This window comes from Eptatretus burgeri, chromosome 3 (assembly GCF_056783735.1).
Source record: "Eptatretus burgeri isolate ZD-2024b chromosome 3, Ebu_testis_v1, whole genome shotgun sequence".
Taxonomy (NCBI): domain Eukaryota; kingdom Metazoa; phylum Chordata; class Myxini; order Myxiniformes; family Myxinidae; genus Eptatretus; species Eptatretus burgeri.
This window is the reverse complement of record NC_140963.1, coordinates 20028346-20049361: the sequence shown is the minus strand read 5'-3', so window position 1 is coordinate 20049361 and position 21016 is coordinate 20028346.

The following is a 21016-nucleotide window of genomic DNA, read 5'->3' as shown; positions in this document are numbered from 1 at the left end:
CGATACGTATATACGTGTTTCTGGCTGACGCAGGTGATGCTAGCACAAGTGATGCAGGTACGAGTGATGTGGGTACGAGCAGCCCCAGTCCATTCCGAGCAAGCAGGGGATGGTTTGATCGATTCAAGAAGTGTTAGTCTCCTCAACATCAAACTGTCCGGAGAGCATGCTTCTGTGGACCAGGAGGTGACCAAAATGTTCCCTGCTCAACTCGCACAGGTCATTGAGGAGAAGAGGTACCTGCCTGTTTTGGAAAAAAAGATGCCAATGCGAACTATTATCTTGAAGGGGATATCATCGGGGTTCAAGGCTACAAATGACCGAGTATCTCTTCTCCTCTGCACAAATTCAAAGGGGGCTGAATGACGAAGCCCATTCTGCTGTCCCATTCCCTGAACCCACATGCTTTTAAGGTCAAGAACAAACGCACACTGTCCATGTTTTGGATGGCCAACAGGAAGACGTGCGTAACGACAGCAATTTTCGTGCACTGGTTCTAGAACTGCTTCGTCCCTCAGGTGGAGAGGTACCTGGCGGAAATAAAGTTTGTGTTCAAGGTTCTTCTGCTCATTGATAATGCTCCTGACCAGCCCCGGGGACCTGAAAGCGGCTCAGCCGAACGTCAAGGTGATCTTGCTGCCACCCTACACCACCTCTCTGATCCAGCCGCTCTACCAAGGGGTAATTTCCACTTTCAAAACATATTATACCCACTGGTTGCAGCAGATTGATCAACATCTCAAGGAGATGGGGATGGGTCAGGCATCTGCCTGGAGGATGGCCAGATGGATGCCCTTGAAGTACCGGAGGAAAGTGGACGCAGCGACGCACTGCTCCGATGCATGCTCCCATACATGACCTGACCTGACTGGATTTTAATTCATCATCAGCATCATTTGAAAAGTTGTGTGTCTTTATGAAAATAAAAATTTGAAATGTCACCTGTTTTTTGTTTTTTGTTTTTTACTTTTATGGAATGGTTGGTTCAGCACTTTCAATAAATTGTCATCATATTCCTTCAATAAATATTGGAGAAGGTACCTGGTGTTGTCATTTTTTTTTGTAATCATTTTTTAATGAAACTGTAATCATGTGCATTCGTGGTCGAAAATATTTTAAACTTAAAAAAAATTCCAATATGAATGAGGAACTGCCTGGAACCTTTCCCTCTTTTTCCATTGAAACAATGCACGACATTCATGGTGTCGACATTCGTGGCTTCGGCATTTGTGGCATATTTCATGAATCACAAACTGCCAGGAACCTATCCCCAATTTTCCCATTGAAACAATACCCCAACATTCGCTGTGTCCACATTCATGGCTTCACCATTCGTGGCATGTTTTATGAATCACGAACCGCTGGGAACCTATCCCCCCCTTTTCCCATTGAAGCAATGTCTGACATTTGCGGATTTGACATTTGCGGAATTTTCCAAGAACGTATCCCCCCACGAATGTCGTGTCTGACAGTATTTGATTTTTCTTCCTTCAGACACATCTCCCTGATGATGCGCAATGTATGACAGCATGCTCACAATCCAGCAGCTCCATGAATATTACAAGGGTTGTGATGGGATTTATATTTTTTGAATGTGCATGAGGGTGTCTTCCATCCACATCTATCATGCTGACCATTTTGGAACTGCATGGATAGATACCAGATTTTATGCCTCCATTCTGTCCTTCCTGGTTTGCAAGAAGGAGAGGTTTTTAGCTTTGCAAAGTTGCGTTCAAATTTTGTTCTTTCACTTGTATATTGTATTGTCTTAACACATGCATTTGTTCAATGAATCTATCATTTTACTTTGGAATTCCTCATCAGAAGGGTTTTTTTGCCTGTTTTCATCTATTAAGTTTGAGAGTATTCTTCAATGAAAAAAAAAGATGGATTTAAAAACTTGGCCATCCGTTGCAATTTGTAATGAATTTTGCTTTTCATTGTTTTTTGGTATTATATTAAGTTTTAAGGTAACAGATTTGAATATGTCTATCTTGTACTTCCACGGCACACATGTTCAGATCTTGTGCAAATGGTGGAAGGATAATGTGCATATTAAAATAACCTTAAGTATTTTAGGTGTAGTGAATTACGTACAATCAATTTGTTCTTTGCCAAATGTGTCGCTTTCATATGTATATCAATATTTGGAATTAAAATTGCACTGTCTGGCTTTCAGAATTTGTTTCCACTTAGTTATTTTGATCGTGGAAATTTCAAAAATGAATTTCAAATTTTACAATCTAATATTATAGATATTGACCAATCGGAAAAGTTATAATTACATCCATTTGCTGCATGTGCCAATTTTTTTGGAAGTGAGGATTTCCACCCAGATATACATTTATTTTTGAATAACGAATTATGAAGATGATTATTTCAAAAATCAATTTAGATGTCTGGTTGATGATAACACATTCTCTTGTGGTTTGTAATTGGAAAAGGGGTCAGACGGAGGTGCATTCTTTCCCTTACTTGTTCAATCTGTATTGTGAGTAATATATCATGAAGAAATCAAACTTGATTGACATTGAGGCTGGAGTCAGAATTGGAGGAAGATGCATCAACAATCTAAGGTATGCTGATGATACTACTATGTTGGTAGGAAGTAAAGATAACGAAATGAAACAGCTGCAAACAGTGAAGAAGAAAAGTCAAAAAGCTGGTCTTTATTTAAACCTAGAAAATACTAAAATCCTGTGAACTGAGAAGATCGATGTGTTTGGATTGGGAGATGATCATGTGCAAATAGTAGAAAGTTTCATTTCCCTGGGTTCGAATGTTGAAGTGAGTGGTGAATGTGGAGGATAAATTAATAAATGGTTAGCAATGAGGAAATCAGTAATATTGGGATTGACATACATCTGGAAGGACAAAGATGTGACAATACAAACCGAGAAAAGGCTGGTGGATGCTCTGGTATTTCTGGTACAGTTGCAATATATGGATGCGAGAGATGGACAGTGAAAAAAAAAAAAAGGAAGAAGATTGACAGTTTTGAAATGTGTTGATGGAGACAAATGTTAAAATCACATAGACTGCAAGAAGAACGAACAAATCGGTGCTTAAAAAAATTGTACCACCAAGTACTGTATATGAGAAGCATTGATGCTAAAGCAGAAATTGTCTTACTTTGAAGACATCATGAATGCAGAAAATGAAGGCCTGGAGAAGTCAATCATGTTGGGTATGGTTGAGGGAATAAGGGGAAGAGTCAGACATTGCATGTGCTGGATGGATGGAGTAAAGGCTGCAACCAAGATGCCTCTACCAGAGCTTTGGGGAACAGTGCGGGATTGGGATGTTTGAAGAAATCTGATCATGAATGTCATCAGAAGTTCGACACGACTTCACAGAACTAAATGAATTAGAATGACTCCTTTTCTCCATTCAAATTGTTTGAATGAGTGATTTATATATTGCAGGCACCTGCAACTCACCACAGGTGAGTTCACTTCCAAAGTGAAGGACAATCACCTGCTCGAAATGTAATTATTATAACAACTTCTAAAACGTGCCAATAATATTGTCTGGGCCATTTTAGGATTTCCGTGTGGATGATGATGAATAAGATGAGATTTAGTAATTTTTTCAGCTTTTTTTTTTTGTTCCACTGCAAACCAAACAAATACAGATGGGGACACCAAAATATTTTTTTATTTCAACAATTTTCTGGAAGAAATGGTTCATGATTTGACAAAAGTGCAAGGGTGTCAATATTTTTGGCCACAAGAGTGCCAATATCATGTTCTTATGTTCAAAGGAATGATTTCTTATTAATTCACATGCTGCACAATTCTTTGTTTATAGAAATTAGTGAGTTACATGGTAAATATATTACAATTGGAGTTATTTATAAACCACCGGATGCAAACGTTACTCATTATGCTTTTGATACTTTGATGAATAGTTTTGCAAGGGAGAATGAAAAATGATTTCAAGTGTTTGTGTGTTTGTTCGTTTGTACGTTATTCTTTCACTGCCAAACCGTAGCACCCAATGGCCCCAAATTTTGGAAGTAGTTACTTCGGAATAAGGGCAAGGCTTTAAGTGACCACATGATGGCCTTGATATCCGTTTTGAAGCCACCAAAGGCCACTACAAAGTGTATATTGGGCTGTGGGTCAGGCAGTGTTGCCCCTGGCCCACAGGCAAAAGGTAACCACCATGAGGCTAATAACTCCATAGCTTTTCAATGTCCAATAGGTCCCAAAACTACCTGCATGAAAATAATGCCAGATTTTCAGATATCCCTTCACCCACCCCCCCCCCCCCCCACGGGATGGTGCCAGATAGTGCTGTGAGTATTAAATAATAGCACATCAAACCTGTCATTTCGCTGACAGAAATATTAAGGGGGGGGGAAGAAAGAGGGAGGGAGAGAGTGGAGGGTGGGGAGGGAGAGAGTGGAGGGTGGGGAGGGAGAGAGTGGAGGGTGGGGAGAGAGAGAGAGAGAGAGTGGAGGGTGGGGAGAGAGAGAGAGAGAGTGGAGGGTGGAGAGAGAGAGAGAGAGTGGAGGGTGGGGAGAGAGAGAGAGAGTGGAGGGTGGGGAGAGAGAGAGAGTGGAGGGTGGGGAGAAAGAGAGTGGAGGGTGGGGAGAGAGAGAGGGTGGGGAGAGAGAGAGTGGAGGGTAGGGAGGGAGAGAGTGGAGGGTGGGGAGGGAGAGAGTGGAGGGTGGGGAGGGAGAGAGTGGAGGGTGGGGAAGGAGAGAGTGAAGGGTGAGGAAGGAGAGAGAGAGTGGAGGGTGGGGAAGGAGAGAGAGAGTGGAGGGTGAAAGGTATTATGGGAGAGAGAGAGAGTGGAGGGTGAAAGGTATTATGGGAGAGAGAGAGTGGAGGGTGGGGAGAGAGAGAGGGTGGGGAGAGAGAGAGTGGAGGGTGGGGAGAGAGAGAGAGTGGAGAAGAGAGAGAGAGTGGAGGGTGGGGAGGGAGAGAGAGAGTGGAGGGTGGGGAGGGAGAGAGTGGAGGGTGGGGAAGGAGAGAGTGGAGGGTGGGGAAGGAGAGAGTGAAGGGTGGGGAAGGAGAGAGTGGAGGGTGGGCAGGGAGAGAGTGGAGGGTGGGGGAGGGAGAGAGTGGAGGGTGGGGGAGGGAGAGGGGGAGGGAGAGAGAGGAGGGAGGGGAGTGGAGAGATGAAGGGGGAGTGGAGAAATGAAGGGGAGGTGGAGAGAGGAGGAAGGGGATGTGGAGAGATGAGCAGGGGGAAGTGGAGAGATGAGCAGGGGGAGGTGGAGAGATGAGCGAGGGGAGGTAGAGAGAGGAGGGAGGAGATCTGGAGAGATGAGCGAGGGGATGTGGAGAGAGGAAGTGGAGGGCAGGTGCAGAGAGGAGGGATGGGAGGTCGAGAGAGAGAGGAGGGATGGGAGGTCGAGAGAGAGGAGGGAGGGGAGGTCGAGAGAGAGAGGAGGGAGGGGAGGTCGAAAGAGAGAGGAGGGAGGGGAGGTCGAGAGAGAGGAGGGAGGGAGGTCGAGAGAGAGGAGGGAGGGGAGGTCGAGAGAGGAGGGAGGGGAGGTCGAGAGAGAGGAGGGAGGGGAGGTCGAGAGAGAGAGGAGGGAGGGGAGGTCGAGAGAGAGGAGGGAGGGGAGGTCGAGAGAGAGGAGGGAGGGGAGGTCGAGAGAGAGGAGGGAGGGGAGGTCGAGAGAGAGGAGGGAGGGGAGGTCGAGAGAGAGGAGGGAGGGGAGGTCGAGAGAGAGGAGGAGGGAGGGAGGTCTAGAGAGAGGAGGGAGGGGAGGTCGAGAGGGAGGAGGGAGGGGAGGTCGAGATGGAGGAGGGAGGGGAGGTCGAGATGGAGGAGGGAGGGGAGGTCAAGATGGAGGAGGTTAGGGAGGTCGAGAGAGAGGAGGGAGGGGAGGTCGAGATGGAGGAGGGAGGGGAGGTCGAGATGGAGGAGGTGAGGGGAGGTCGAGAGAGAGAGGAGGGAGGTCGAGAGAGAGAGGAGGGAGGTCGAGAGAGAGAGAGAGAGAGAGGAGGGAGGAGGGGTCCAGAGAGAGAGGAGGGGGAGGACGGGGAGAGAGAGGAGGGAGGGGAGGTGGAGAGAGAGGACGGAGGGGAGGTCGAGAGAGAGGACGGAGGGGAGGTCGAGAGAGCGAGGACGGAGGGGAGGGCGAGAGAGAGAGAGAGAGAGAGGACGGAGGGGAGGTCGAGAGAGAGAGGACGGAGGGAAGGTCGAGAGAGAGAGAGGACGGAGGGGAGGTCGAAAGAGAGAGAGGACGGAGGGGAGGTCGAAAGAGAGAGAGGACGGAGGGGGTCGAGAGAGAGAGGACGGAGGGGAGGTCGAAAGAGAGAGAGGACGGAGGGGAGGTCGAGAGAGAGAGAGGACGGAGGGGGTCGAGAGAGAGAGAGAGGACGGAGGGGAGGTCGAGAGAGAGAGAGGACGGAGGGGAGGTCGAGAGAGAGAGAGAGACGGAGGGGAGGTCGAGAGAGAGAGAGGACGGAGGGGAGGTCGAGAGAGAAAGAGGACGGAGGGGGGTCGAGAGAGAGAGAGGACGGAGGGGAGGTCGAGAGAGAGAGAGGACGGAGGGGAGGTCGAAAGAGAGAGGACGGAGGGAGGTCGAAAGAGAGAGAGGACGGAGGGGGGTCGAGAGAGAGAGAGGACGGAGGGGGGTCGAGAGAGAGAGGACGGAGGGGAGGTCGAAAGAGAGAGAGGACGGAGGGGGTCGAGAGAGAGAGAGGACGGAGGGGAGGTCGAGAGAGAGAGAGGACGGAGGGGAGGTCGAGAGAGAGAGAGAGAGAGGACGGAGGGGAGGTCGAGAGAGAGAGAGGACGGAGGGGGGTCGAGAGAGAGAGAGGACGGAGGGGAGGTCGAGAGAGAGAGAGGACGGAGGGGAGGTCGAGAGAGAGAGAGACGGAGGGGAGGTCGAGAGAGAGAGAGGACGGAGGGGAGGTCGAGAGAGAGAGAGGACGGAGGGAGGTCGAGAGAGAGAGAGGACGGAGGGGAGGTCGAGAGAGAGAGGACGGAGGGGAGGTCGAGAGAGAGAGGACGGAGGGGAGGTCGAGAGAGAGAGAGAGAGGACGGAGGGGAGGTCGAGAGAGAGAGAGAGAGAGGACGGAGGGGAGGTCGAGAGAGAGAGAGAGAGAGAGGACGGAGGGAGGTCGAGAGAGAGAGAGGACGGAGGGGAGGTCGAGAGAGAGAGAGAGAGGACGGAGGGAGGTCGAGAGAGAGAGAGAGGATGGAGGGAGGTCGAGAGAGAGAGAGGACGGAGGGGAGGTCGAGAGAGAGAGAGAGAGGACGGAGGGAGGTCGAGAGAGAGAGGACGGAGGGGAGGTCGAGAGAGAGAGAGAGGACAGAGGGGGGGTCGAGAGAGAGAGGATGGAGGGGAGGTCGAGAGAGAGAGGATGGAGGGAGGTCGAGAGAGAGAGAGAGAGGACGGAGGGGAGGTCGAGAGAGAGAGGACGGAGGGGAGGTCGAGAGAGAGAGGATGGAGGGGAGGTCGAGAGAGAGAGAGAGAGGACGGAGGGGAGGTCGAGAGAGAGAGGACGGAGGGGAGGTCGAGAGAGAGAGAAAGGACGGAGGGGAGGTCGAGAGAGAGAGGACGGAGGGGAGGTCGAGAGAGAGAGAGAGGACAGAGGGGGGGTCGAGAGAGAGAGAGAGGACGGAGGGGAGGTCGAGAGAGAGAGGATGGAGGGGAGGTCGAGAGAGAGAGAGAGAGGACGGAGGGGAGGTCGAGAGAGAGAGAGAGGACGGAGGGGAGGTCGAGAGAGAGAGAGAGGACGGAGGGGAGGTCGAGAGAGAGAGAGGACGGAGGGGAGGTCGAGAGAGAGAGAGGACGGAGGGGAGGTCGAGAGAGAGAGAGGACGGAGGGGAGGTCGAGAGAGAGAGACGGAGGGGAGGTCGAGAGAGAGAGAGGACGGAGGGGAGGTCGAGAGAGAGAGAGGACGGAGGGGAGGTCGAAAGAGAGAGAGGACGGAGGGGAGGTCGAGAGAGAGAGAGGACGGAGGGGAGGTCGAGAGAGAGAGGACGGAGGGGAGGTCGAGAGAGAGAGAGAGGACGGAGGGGAGGTCGAGAGAGAGAGAGAGGACGGAGGGGAGGTCGAGAGAGAGAGGGGCCGGAGGGGAGGTCGAGAGAGAGAGAGAGAGAGGGGACGGAGGGAGGTCGAGAGAGAGAGAGGACGGAGGGGAGGTCGAGAGAGAGAGAGAGAGAGGACGGAGGGGAGGTCGAGAGAGAGAGAGAGGATGGAGGGAGGTCGAGAGAGAGAGAGGACGGAGGGGAGGTCGAGAGAGAGAGAGAGAGGACGGAGGGAGGTCGAGAGAGAGAGGACGGCGGGGGGGGTCGAGAGAGAGACAGAGGACAGAGGGGAGGTCGAGAGAGAGAGGACGGAGGGGATGTCGAGAGAGAGAGAGGACGGAGGGGAGGTCGAGAGAGAGAGGATGGAGGGGAGGTCGAGAGAGAGAGAGAGAGGACGGAGGGGAGGTCGAGAGAGAGAGAGGACGGAGGGGAGGTCGAGAGAGAGAGGATGGAGGGGAGGTCGAGAGAGAGAGACAGAGGACAGAGGGGAGGGCGAGAGAGAGAGGACGGAGGGGATGTCGAGAGAGAGAGAGGACGGAGGGGAGGTCGAGAGAGAGAGAGGACGGAGGGGAGGTCGAGAGAGAGAGAGAGGACAGAGGGGAGGTCGAGAGAGAGAGAGAGAGGACGGAGGGGAGGTCGAGAGAGAGAGAGGATGGAGGGGAGGTCGAGAGAGAGAGAGAGAGGACGGAGGGGAGGTCGAGAGAGAGAGGACGGAGGGGAGGTTGAGAGAGAGAGAGAGAGGGCGGAGGGGAGGTCGAGAGAGAGAGAGAGAGGACGGAGGGGAGGCCGAGAGAGAGGACGAGAGAGAGGACGGAGGGGAGGAAGGCGAAGGAAAGGGGATGGAGGGAGGGAGAGAGAAGGGAGGGAGGGGGGGGCGAGGAGAGGTAGGGGGGTGAGCGGGAGCTCGGAATGAAGGGGAAGTGGGAATAGCGAGGCCTCACCATATATTTCTATACACTCTAGGAGGGGGGTGGGGGTGAGAGTAATCGAGGAGAGAGGAGGGAGAGAGGAGAGTGGGAGGAGGTGAGTATGAGGGGATGGGATTCTGGACTTGTGTTTGGTTGGGGGACTTGTGGAGAAAGGGGGCAGGGGGTTAGTCAATGATCGAACGAAATTGGGTATGTTAAAACAACACGTTAATATAGCACATGGAGACGGCCCGGAGATGTTCATGGAGGTGGAGAGGAGAGGGGGTTTGGGAGGAGCATGAGGGTAGGTGGAGGGAAGGCAGCATTATGGGAATGAAAGGCAGCATGAGGGGAAGGGAAGGAGGCAGCGCAGGAGGAGCAGAAGGCAGTGGGAGGGGAAGGGAAGACACCGTGAGGGGTGGGGAAAAGAAGCACGATAAAATGCGCCCAAACGGCAACATTTTCTTTTTAACCTACGGGTTCTACATAAGACCGGGCAGGAGCATTTAAAACCGTTGTTATCTACCTGGGAAAGGCCTGCCTGCATGCATACATGCTCGCACATGCAGCGACATTTGCACCCCTCTGGTTGGCTCACTCCGAATCTGATTCATTCATGTTACAGACCTATCAACAGAGAGAGAGGGGTGGGGGAGCAGGGGGAGGGATAGAAGAGAGAGGGAGGGTGGAGGAAAGGGGGAGAGGGGAGAAAGGTTTGAGAAAGGGGGAGGGTTGGAGAGAGGGAAAGGGGTGGGTTAGGGGTGAGAGAGGCAGTGGGGTGAGAGAGGGAATGGAGTGGGGGAGAGGGAAAGGGTGGGATGGGGTGAGAGAGGGGGGAGTGTGGAGGTGGAGAGGAGAGGGTGTAGGGATTTCGGCAGATGTGACGGCCAGTTTAACGTCCATCCGAGAGAAAACACACAATGATGAAACACCTTGCCTGTGAAACCTAACAGCTTATAGCTGGCAGTTTATAGCTGGGATAGTAGCTTATAGCTGGGTCGGGATTCAAACCCAGACTAGACAGGTCAGAGCGAGTGTGCGTACCTCTCAGCTATCATGCAGTGATGCGGCGATTCATTGCGAGAAAAGTGAAAACATTTTTTTACTCATTGTAATCATCAAATTTATTTTGCCTTCTTCATGCCGGAGTTGTCTACATGGACAACCATGCCGCAGTATCACCATGGTAGTTTGTGGAGATCGAAGCTTGAAGAGCACTCCAAGCAAGCACTCCAATGACACGAGTGAAGAAACTTTTAATAAGAAAACGTTTCATTTTTTAGATCCTCGTGGAGGATCTCTAAGTCTTACTCACATTGTTGTTCTTGTGGACTTTTTTGTTTCACAGCCTTCAGTTTTCATCGAAACATCCTGAAACTTGGTGTGTATATGTAAAAATACCCTGCACAGACAGTAACGATCTCCGATTTTGAAAAATCTTCCTAGAAAAAAAGTTATGCCGTCAAAATATCTCCGCTAATGGAAATCGCCTAAAAAAATTATCTCCAAAACTAGGCAAGCTTTTTGAATTCTGTTTGCGGGAATCGAACAGGGCATTAGCAGAGATGAATGACCGCACATATGATGCATCACTATGACGTCATATCAATTTTATGACGTCATTCCTATTTTTTTGTTTCACAGCCTACAGTTTTCATCGAAACTTCCTGAAACTTGGCGTATATATGTAAAAAAATACCCTGCGCAGACAGTAACCATCTCCGATTTTGAAAATTCCTACAAGAAAAAAAGTTATGACGTCAAAATATCTCCGCTAATGGAAATCGCCTAAAAAATTATCTCCAAAACTGGGCAAGCTTTTTGAATTCTGTTTGTGGGAATCGAACAGGGCATTAGCAGAGATTAATGACCGCACGTATGATACATCACTATGACGTCATATCAATTTTTATGACCATTCCTATTTTTTGACATTTTTTGTTTCACAACCCAGAGTTTTCATCGGATCTTCGTGAAACTTGGTATGCATATGCAGAAAGCCCACGCGCAGGCAGTAACCATCTCCGATTTTGGAAATTCTTCCGAGAAAAAAAGTTGACGTCATAATATCGCCGCTAATAGAAATCGCCTATACCATTATCTCCGAAACTCGGCAAGCTGTTTGAATTTTATTTGCGGGAATCAAGCCAGGCATTAGCACAGATAATTTATCGCAAACCTGATACATCACAATGACGTCATATGCGTTTTTATGACGTCATCATTAAGAGTACGAGGATCTTAACTCATTTGAGCTTGTTAAAATACGTATTTATCTGTGCCGAAGTGATGGATTGTATAATGAAAGGAGATTGTACAATAAGGAGAAACGTGGTATAAAATAAGATTGCACATTTTCAGTGAGCCATCCGAGACACCACAGAACAATGCTGGGCCAACGCAGGTGAGTCTCACCTGAACTTTGTTCAAGTCGACCAATATACAGTATTCAGTGACTGCGAACATTGTACAACACTCGCCAAGTGGTGTAAGCACTCAAGGAAGCACTCCAACAAAAGGGTTGTTAAGGAACGGCTGTCTTGGCAAGCATTTAGCAATCGCCGATCCGTCAGATTAAACTCCTCCCGGAAACACCTGAAATGTGAAACTGTCCAAATTGGACAAATTAACACTTTCTTAGCTGTTGGAGCTGCTGCTAAGTTTAATTTTGGAGCTTCAATTGTGTAATTTGGCTTAGTTGAAGAGATTCTAGAGCTTATGGCATGTGCGGAAATTCAATAAAGCCATGAACGCTGGTGTCTCTGGGAATTTATAGGCATTTCAATGTATCCAGCGATTCATAGCTATGCTGAACAGGCATTCGATGATATGTGAGAAAAGCAAAAAAAAACAACTTTATAGTTAAGAAATCATTGCGGCCTGTTCCAAGCCAAGGCATTGTTGAGCAGGCCAACATAAATGGTGGCTTAGACTCTTGCAAGCTGACAGAGGACTGACCAAAATGGTGTGCCAACATCTTTGTGAGGCTTATTTTGTTTTTTTTCGTGATGAGCACCCCCTAAATTATCTTCAAAAGGGGTGTTTAAATTAACCCAAACACACAATTTTCATTCATGCACGACCTTGGAGTTCCCTAAGTGTGCATGCAAAGTTTGGGGCCGCTAGGTTTCATGGTTTTAAATTTATGGAGGAGACGGACATACAGACGGACAATGGATGGATACACACACTGACATTTATTATTATCGAAGCCGTGTGTGTGTTGTGTTGTGTTTTGTTGTGTATCTGAAATTCAGAGAAACAAACAGGGCTGGTCTGACCTCCACCAAATTTTGCACATGTGTTGGTGGTGTCCATGGTCAGGTCAGAGGCACACCAAACCACCCCCACCCCCTCCCCCATGCAAGGGGAGGGAATGACCTCCGATGTTCGCCTATACACTTGCCACAGTGCAAGTAGTTTACTGACCCCTGCTACAGACAAGGGGGATTATTCACCACGGCACAATTTTCCCCACCTCTCCCACTATGCCGTCACCGCCCCTCCCCACTTCCTCCTCACCCTTCCGCCTCCGGACGCAGTACAAATAGTATGCCGACTGGCTTTGCATTCTGAGATTCTTTTTATGGATTAGGATACTTTTTTGTATACTTTGTCGAGGCTCGTATAAGAGCTAACACATAGAACATATAACAAGGGGCAAGCGGAGCATGAGACAAGAGGGGTGGGAGTTGGAAGTGCGAAACAGTATGGAACAAAGACATAAGGAGATCTGTGGAAGAGAGAGGGATGGGGCATGTTTACGGGGTAAACAAGATGGACACTACAGGGACTTTCAGAAAGGGAAACAGGAAATTTGAAGGAGGTGGGTTTGGGGTGGGTTAACGGTGGTCGTGGAGATCATGGTTTTGGATGGGGTAAGGGATGGTGGTGAACAGCTGTTTTAAAAATACCTCGACGAAAGAGTGGGATTGAAGAGAGTGTGGGAGTTTGTTCCATTAATGTAGTGGTGATATGAGATGATACTTCGAATTAGACTTGCTGGTGCCGAGGTGGTTCTTTGTGATAATTTAATGAAAGCTACGCTTGGAGGGGAAGCGTCATGCCTTTTCCAGCAGGATCTGTTCCCTGCCTGTACTCGATATCTAATTTATCACAATTTGAATTCCTCCAGGGTTAATCGAATGAAAACGAATCAGCCATGCAAGCGCACACGGCAGTACTATAGTGAAAGTGATGTGGACATGTTGAGGTGATCAGATGATGGAGAACTTCTTGGTATCTTTACATCCATTTGATTGGCTGACTAGGCAAAAGCTGTCCCTGACCCTTCTGTTTTGTTGCTGCCTTTTGTTCAACCTGGTACTGCCCATCTTTCCATTTGGTAACAGGTCATATTGTGGTTTTACTATGCGAGGGAAGTTTTGTCCATAAGGGTAGTCATTCTCAGTTCTCCCACCATTGCTGGCTCCTCTTTCACGGCTTGCACTGGTGCAACTTCAGCTGAATCCTTCGAGTAACCCTCTATAGACACGATGCAGCCAAGGAACCTGACTTGGCGTTTAAGAATCTCAAACTTCTTGTTTGTCAGCTTGATCCCAGGCTGTTACTTTTTTATTCAACCAACACATGTGCTATAAGTATTTACATAGAACCATCTGTTTTTCATGATTACCTATTGTACAATGTACTGTACAACTGCTATGAATTTTTTTTTGTTCCATTCACAAAATCATATGAAAACTCAGGTAAAAAGAAAATCCTGTGATAGCAATTGTTTGGTCAATTTTATAAGTTTGATTCGCTCAAATCATAGAGATTTAATCCCAAAAGCCTCAAATGATGATGATGGAGACAACTGATTCACACTTTCTATTTCCCATCTGTGTTTGCAATAAAATGCTGAACTCCAGCCACACAATCTATTCTTCAGCCTCTCCCACCTCTCGAGCCTAGGCGCTCCCACCCCCTCATTCTTCCCAAAGGCCTCAGAATCTCAATAAATCCCAGATGTGGTGCAGGAATTGCTGAATTAGCCTCAGACTGTCTGAACATGCCTGATTTTTAGTACATTTACAATACACTCTTGGTTCTCAAAACACAATGAAAACGGTAAATGTTAATTATTCGTGTTTAGACATGACAATTAAAGTGAGCTATCCTGACAAAGTTTTTTTTTTTGTATTAAAAAAACTAAAACAAAAGCACAGGAGATCCATCCAATCATTGGGAACATACTTTGTGCAGAGCGTTGGTGTTGCCTTAGCAGTCTTCTTGGCTGTTGGACACAATCCTGGACGGGTCGCCACTCCCACACAGGATACCAGCAAGTTGGCACTTATTTTGCCAACCTCGGAAGGATGACAGGCAGAGTCAACCCCACCTGGTATTAATTCAACAGCCGAGTGGGATTTAAACTCAGGATTCTCAGATCCCAAGCCCACCACCTTTACCAGTAAGCCAACACCAAGCATACAAGAGATCATGATGGCAAATTTCTGTCAAAGTGTTTACTTTTAAGTGTATTTTCAATTAAATCAATATATGACCCAAAAAATTGATACTTGGTAATTTTTTAAAACGAATAAGATAGTTTTCGACATTGTGTGTGTGTGTGTGTGTGTGTGTGTGTGTGTGTGTGTATGTGTGTGTGTGTGTGTGTGTGTGTGTGTGTGTGTGTGTGTATGTGTGTGTGTGTGCGCGCGTGTGTGTGCGTGCGTGTATATATTGTTGCGGTGTCGGGTGAGAAGACCACTAGGTGGGGGAAGCTACGTCGATTCTCACCAGACTCCCCGGAATTGTAGGCCGTCGCTCACGGATAATTCCGTGATGCGGCGGGTCGCTTAACTGACCGTGGACACCAATAACTCAACCGCGTGACTTAGGGTCCTCCCGCCTATGGAATCGGGTTACCTAATTAACCACGCGGTTTAACCACCGGGGAAGCACGCCCTCGGTACGCCTTGTCCGAACCGGATCGGATCACCTTTCCGGATCGGATGTAGCAGAGCGACACTGCCAAGGACATACCGGTTAGAAGGAACGGACCATTTGGAATAAAGACCCGGCCAAACCTGCATTCGAACCATGCTGGACCAATGAGGGAAAAGACAAACGCGAGCTGGGAATATTTCCACAACAATTATTTATTTACAGCAAGTGAGGAAAAGCATGTGGAACAACAAAGGTTTATTGGGTATGGAATGCAGGCAAAGAGGAGAGGGGTGTGGGGGTGCCACAATTATATAAGCAACTTACTAAAGCAGACACAGTGCAGACTTGATGCGAGATTATTCACAGTAACAATAAAAGATCTTCTGCAGGCTTACTTAACAGACAGGCGCCAGCACACTCAAACACACAGAAAAATAAGAAACCCAAATGAAAAAGGACTTTTGCAGCCAGGGAGGGAGGGGGTTGAGCTTATAGTTTTTGGTACCTGGGTGTTTCAGTGGAGGGATGCTCCGTGGTGCGGCACCCAAATGAAAAAGGACTTTTGCAGCCAGGGAGGGAGGGGGTTGAGCTTATAGTTTTCGGTAGCTGGGTGTTTCAGGGGAGGGATGCTCCGTGGTGCGGCACCCAACAATAGCTGCGTTGTTCTGGCCACAGCCGCACGTGTGGAGATTGTGTTCCGAACAGGAGGAGCTTGAGTGGAGAAGGGAGGAGTCCAGAGGGCGAGGGTGGAGCAGTAGGCAGGACCAGGCAGGAGGCAGTTCGTGGAGGTGAGACGTGGGCGGAGTCGAGTCGCAGGAACACTCCGCGTGAAGCACACCCACACCGAACACAACACTTCCAATTCCAACACAACCCATACACGGAGAATTTCTCTGTGTTTTATAGAGCCCGGAGCTCAGGGGAGGGGCCATGCCAAATCCAACGTCATCGCCCGAGTCGGGCGTTCCGACTGGCCCCAACCCCCCCCCCCACCCCACGTGGTCCGCCATCCTGGGCCGGGCTTCGGCCAGACGCCGGTATGGCCCGCTCACTTGGGTGAAAAAGCGTATGTGACACGCCGCACATGTCTGGCCTTGGGTGTGGAAGCTCAAAGCGCCAGTATACTCCACAGTGCATGTTGCGATTTAACCTCAGAAGTGATCATTGGGGAGGGTACCGTGGGTTGTCATGCTGTGGTAAGCAAGATGAGGGGCAAGCGAGGCAGACTTACCTCAGAAAAAAAAAGGTGGGAATACAATAAAAGGGAAAAATGATTTAACAACCCAACTATTAGCCCATCGCAACGCACTCCCTTGTCCTCCCACGAATCAAAAATAAGGGGTCGATCTACACGTATATTAATGGCATAACTGTCTTGGGACACCTATCCGTTGCATGCATGCGGTTCCGAGAACCGCAACATTACCCCCCTCCCTTTTGCTGGACTCGACCTGAGTCGTTAACATTCGTGTGGCATGCAGGTGTAGGTTCCCGAGGTACATTTTACCTACGGATCCCTGAGTGCGACATTTTCAATACATGTCCCAAAAATACATAACCTAGTGCGTTGCGTAACTAAACTAACAGACTCATTCGGGGCCCTCTACTCAGTGTGCACATTTCCACAGCCACACTCCCAGCTGGTCAATGAACTTCTGCACCCTTCAAAAGGTTTTGTGCCTTCATTCAACACCAACAACAAACTGACATCCGTTTTGGTTAATTTAACAAACCCACTAACTAACATTACACGAACCCCGGGTTCCCTTGGGTGTGATTCACTCCTCCCCCCAATCATTCGTTCGAAACCATGCATTCCACATTCACTCCACTCGCACTCGGGCCCGCTGACCCACATTCACTCATTATGTTCCTCTCTTGGTTTTATTTTTACCACACTAACACTCCACTAGCTACGTCCCCCTAACTAATTTGTGCTCCCCGTCATCCCTTATAGTAATGCACGTTCCATTTAATTATATCGCTAAGCTATGTCCCCACTACACGGTCCATGTCTGTCCATGTCCCCCAATCCATTCTAAATTCTATCCTAAAATTCCCTCTAACTCGTCCCACCAGGCCCCATGGAGGACTGCTCATACCCCATGAGGCCGGTCTATCTAACGCTAAACCCATCCACTAACTATTGCTCCTTTCCCGGCGGGCATCGTGTACTCGGAGCAAGGACCTCCGAAACTTGCTTTGCCAGGGCGACGGTTTATGACTCACTTGTCTCCTCTGTATGGGCGATAATCGAAAGCGAATCGTCACCCCATCGATCTCATCAATCGCTCGCCTCCGAGCCAACCACCATGTGAGCCGTGCGTTTCTCACCTGGCCTTCATGCCATGCAGTCCCCGTTGACGTCAAGTCAGGTGTGCATTCTGCACACATGACTCTGACCTCACTCGCACACTGACGCTGCGAAGCTTGCCGTGACGTCCCCGGACTTGCTCCGTGCGTCATGTCGGCCTCCGTGCACGTGGTCACATGGGGCCACGTGCTTTCCAAATTTGAACAACCCAATTTGCCCCCATTTTAGCCGTCGACGCAGGTGTCTTGTACCAGGCGCCGAGCATTTTAAGGCCGACTCCCGGTCACACAAACGTGCGCTCCTGGGCCGTCTGCAAATACAGAACGGACCTCGCACGCAGCGTCCCGCAGAGCCGGCACGGTTTCCAAAACAATTCTGTGTGGCCCATTAGGCTCGCCATTCCCGTCCGTTACACGACCCACGTCTCCCGTCTGGATCGGTCCGCGTCCCATCTGCTCACATGCACTCACACATGCCATGCCATTTGCATTCTGCGCACATTTCAACACACACTCTGGGACATTCACATCGGGGGCTCGTGTTAGCCCAAAAGATCCGGGGTTTTCTATACCCCCCAAGCTCGGCATGTGCTCATTTGCACCATGCACCCGCTCGACCTCGCACGGCCTTACCGGACTCACCTCGTCACGGCCTGCCTTGAGGGAGCATACTGTCTCCCCTCGTTCCTGTGGGAGGTTAATCTGACCCTCGCATTGGGTCTTAACACATTCCCCAAGCTCAACCCCAATGTCCCCTACCAGCTCTACTTGTGTGTGCTCCTCTTTAATTTCGTGTAACTCGTCCTTTTTTACCTGATCTATCTCCCTTCGTGTCTCTGTTAATTCCGTCACCCCCTGTCCGAGTTTACATGTTTCTCCCTTAATTATTACGGCGTCGCTCGTCCCCTCGACCTTGCCCGTTTCCATCGCGGTCCAAACAGCCATTACACTCCCCCTCGACTCGGTCATTCCTCCATGTTCCGTCCTGATCCCATTTGCAAAATTCCGACCCATGGTCTGCATTTCACCTTTACCAACTCCGCCTTCATTTCTTCCTGGCCCACCTTTATTTGTGTTTGCAAGTGCATCCCCATGCTCTGCATATCACTTCTCAGTGCCTGCGTGTTCGCATCCGCTCTTTGCGCATTCGCATCCATTCGGTTTTGTAAATCCCCTTTCAGTGCTTGCATATCCCTCCTCTGTGCTTGCGTATTCGCATCCATTCTTTGCGCATTCGCATCCATTCTTTGCATTAGTATCTCCAACATCTGTCTCATGTCACATGACCCCGGCGAAGCCGATCCACCACGATCGGGCACGGATCCGACGGGGATCGTTCGGTTCTCCATGGGGGAAATTCGATGCGGGGGGAGCTCATGCACCACCGCCGCCGCCCCCAATGCCACCCCTGGGTTTGATTGCAGGGAAGGGTCTTCCTGCAAGGTGTCGTCATGGGCCATCGATTCCTTTAACCTTATCTCAGAACCCACCTGCACCAGCTCGTCTTGGTCTGCGTACTGAGAATTAAATAAAATTTGGATCCTCTTAATTTGGAGGGAAAGGGGGGGTTGTCAAGCACACCGCTGGTCCGAATCCCGTAAATTTCTCTATGGAGGCGGAGGGGTTCGAACCCCGCTCCTAAACACCAATTTGTTGTGGATTCAATTTCTGTAAATTTCTTGTGGAGGCGTGGGGTTCGTAATCCCATTCCTGACTACCAATTTGTTGCGGGTTTGAATCCTGTAACCCTTCTATGGGGGCGGAGGGGTTCGTATCGCACTCCTGACTACCAAATGGTTGTGGGCCGGGGGTCGGTGGCGAGAACGACCGCTCGGTGGGGAAGTTTACGCTGTCTCCCACCAGACTCCCCGGAATTTATAGGCCGTCGCTCTGGATAACTCCGAAGCCGGCGGGTCGATTAATAGACCGTGAAACGCCAATATCTCGACCGCATGGCGGAGGGTTAATTGTCCAGATCCCAATATACCTAAATAACCACGCAGTCTTGGCTGCCGGGGATTCACGCCCTCGGCACATGTTTCTCGAACCGGGTCACTCTACCGACTGCGGTAGAGTTCCAACTAGCGACTACCAACTCCAGCTCGGTTGCAGCCGAGCGGAAACTGCCAAAGCCGTGCCGGCTAGGATTAACAGATTATTGGGGATGAAACCATGTCTGAACTCAGACCCGGACCATGCTGGACCAAATAAAGAAAGGACGGAAACGAGCTGGGAACATTTCTCATAATTTATTTACAATTAAATCAAAAGACGGAAGAGGCGAAACTTATCGCGAATATGCAATGCAGTATTTACAATGATGGAATATACACTTACACAGTTCTACTTATAGATGGGCCCACACACAGTCACACACACAAAAAGAAAAGAAACCCCAGAGTTTTTATTGGACCCTCCAGACGATGAGAGAAACGAGCTGGGGGTCAGAGTTCAGATGGGGACCTGTGAGTCGTCGAAGGTACCAGCCGCACGTGTGGGACTCGTGGCCCATGGTAGCCCGCGTGGCGAATAGTCTGGTTCACAAAACAGGCCAGAACTCCCCGCAACAGCCTCCGTGAACAAACTGCCTCAAAACCTGACTAGCTACCATCAAAACTCTTTCTAACCCATGCAAACGCTCGTCCACACACCTCCTCTTGCACAGAGCATCTCCAAGATATATCTCCTCCCACACGGGGAGGGGCTTTGGCGAGAATCATCTCGCCGTCCGTCCCTCATTGGCCCATGGCTTCACCCTACCGGGGCGGAGCCGTGGCCCCTGTTCGGAAACCCCATATTCTCCACGTAGCTCCGCTCTCGAAGAGTAACAGTATTCATGTTGCGTTGGCGCAAGAGTTAAAACGTTTGTGGAAGGAGCGTTGGTGGGAGCAGCAAGGAACGGCTGCAAGACCCTGCCCTGGCAAGTCAGAGTGCTTGTAGACAGCGGTTGGGTAGTGGATCGTGATGGGGGATGGATCGTGCAGGTGGGATGGTTTATTCGATGGCTCGTTGGATATAATAACCTAACTAAAGATTTCACAACGCACACATTTAATCCTCCCACTAAACAAAAGGACGGGGTCCTGACCACACATGTACAGTACTTACCAGCATAACTAACTTTGGGACCTGAATGTTGAGTGCACATGGTTTCCAGATTTGGAACAATATATATATATATATGTATATATATATATATATATATATATATATATATATATATATATATATGTACATATATAAATATATAAAAAAAATGTTTTTAAATACATACATATATATATATATATATATTTTTTATATATATATATATATATATATATATATATATATATATATATATATATATATATATATATATATATATATATATATATATATACATATATATATATATATATATATATATATATATATATATGTAATATAAAATATGTAAAGTAGAAAAATATATATATATTTTATAATGTTTATATTTTTAAAAATACATATTTTTCTACTTTTTATGATATATATGTACACACACACACACAACAGTGTGTGTGTGTGTGTGTGTGTGTGTGTGTGTGTGTGTGTGTGTGTGTGTGTGTGTGTGTGTGTGTGTGTGTGTGTGTGTGTGTGTGTGTGTGTGTGTGTGTGTGTGTGTGTGTGTGTGTGTGTGTGTGTGTGTTAGCGTACCAACAGTAGTGATTAGGACGTGAGAGTGTACGTGTTGAAAAAATGATTGCGTAATTTAACCGATGACGTTGTGAATGAAATGTGATTGAAAGTATCATGCCGATGTAAAATGGAAAGGGCCCAAATGTTCGATAAGAATATTATGAATGCTGTGAACGCAATGAACCACTCGGTGAGATGTGTTGTGATTCGCAGGCAGCTTTAAACCCAGGGTGAATGGA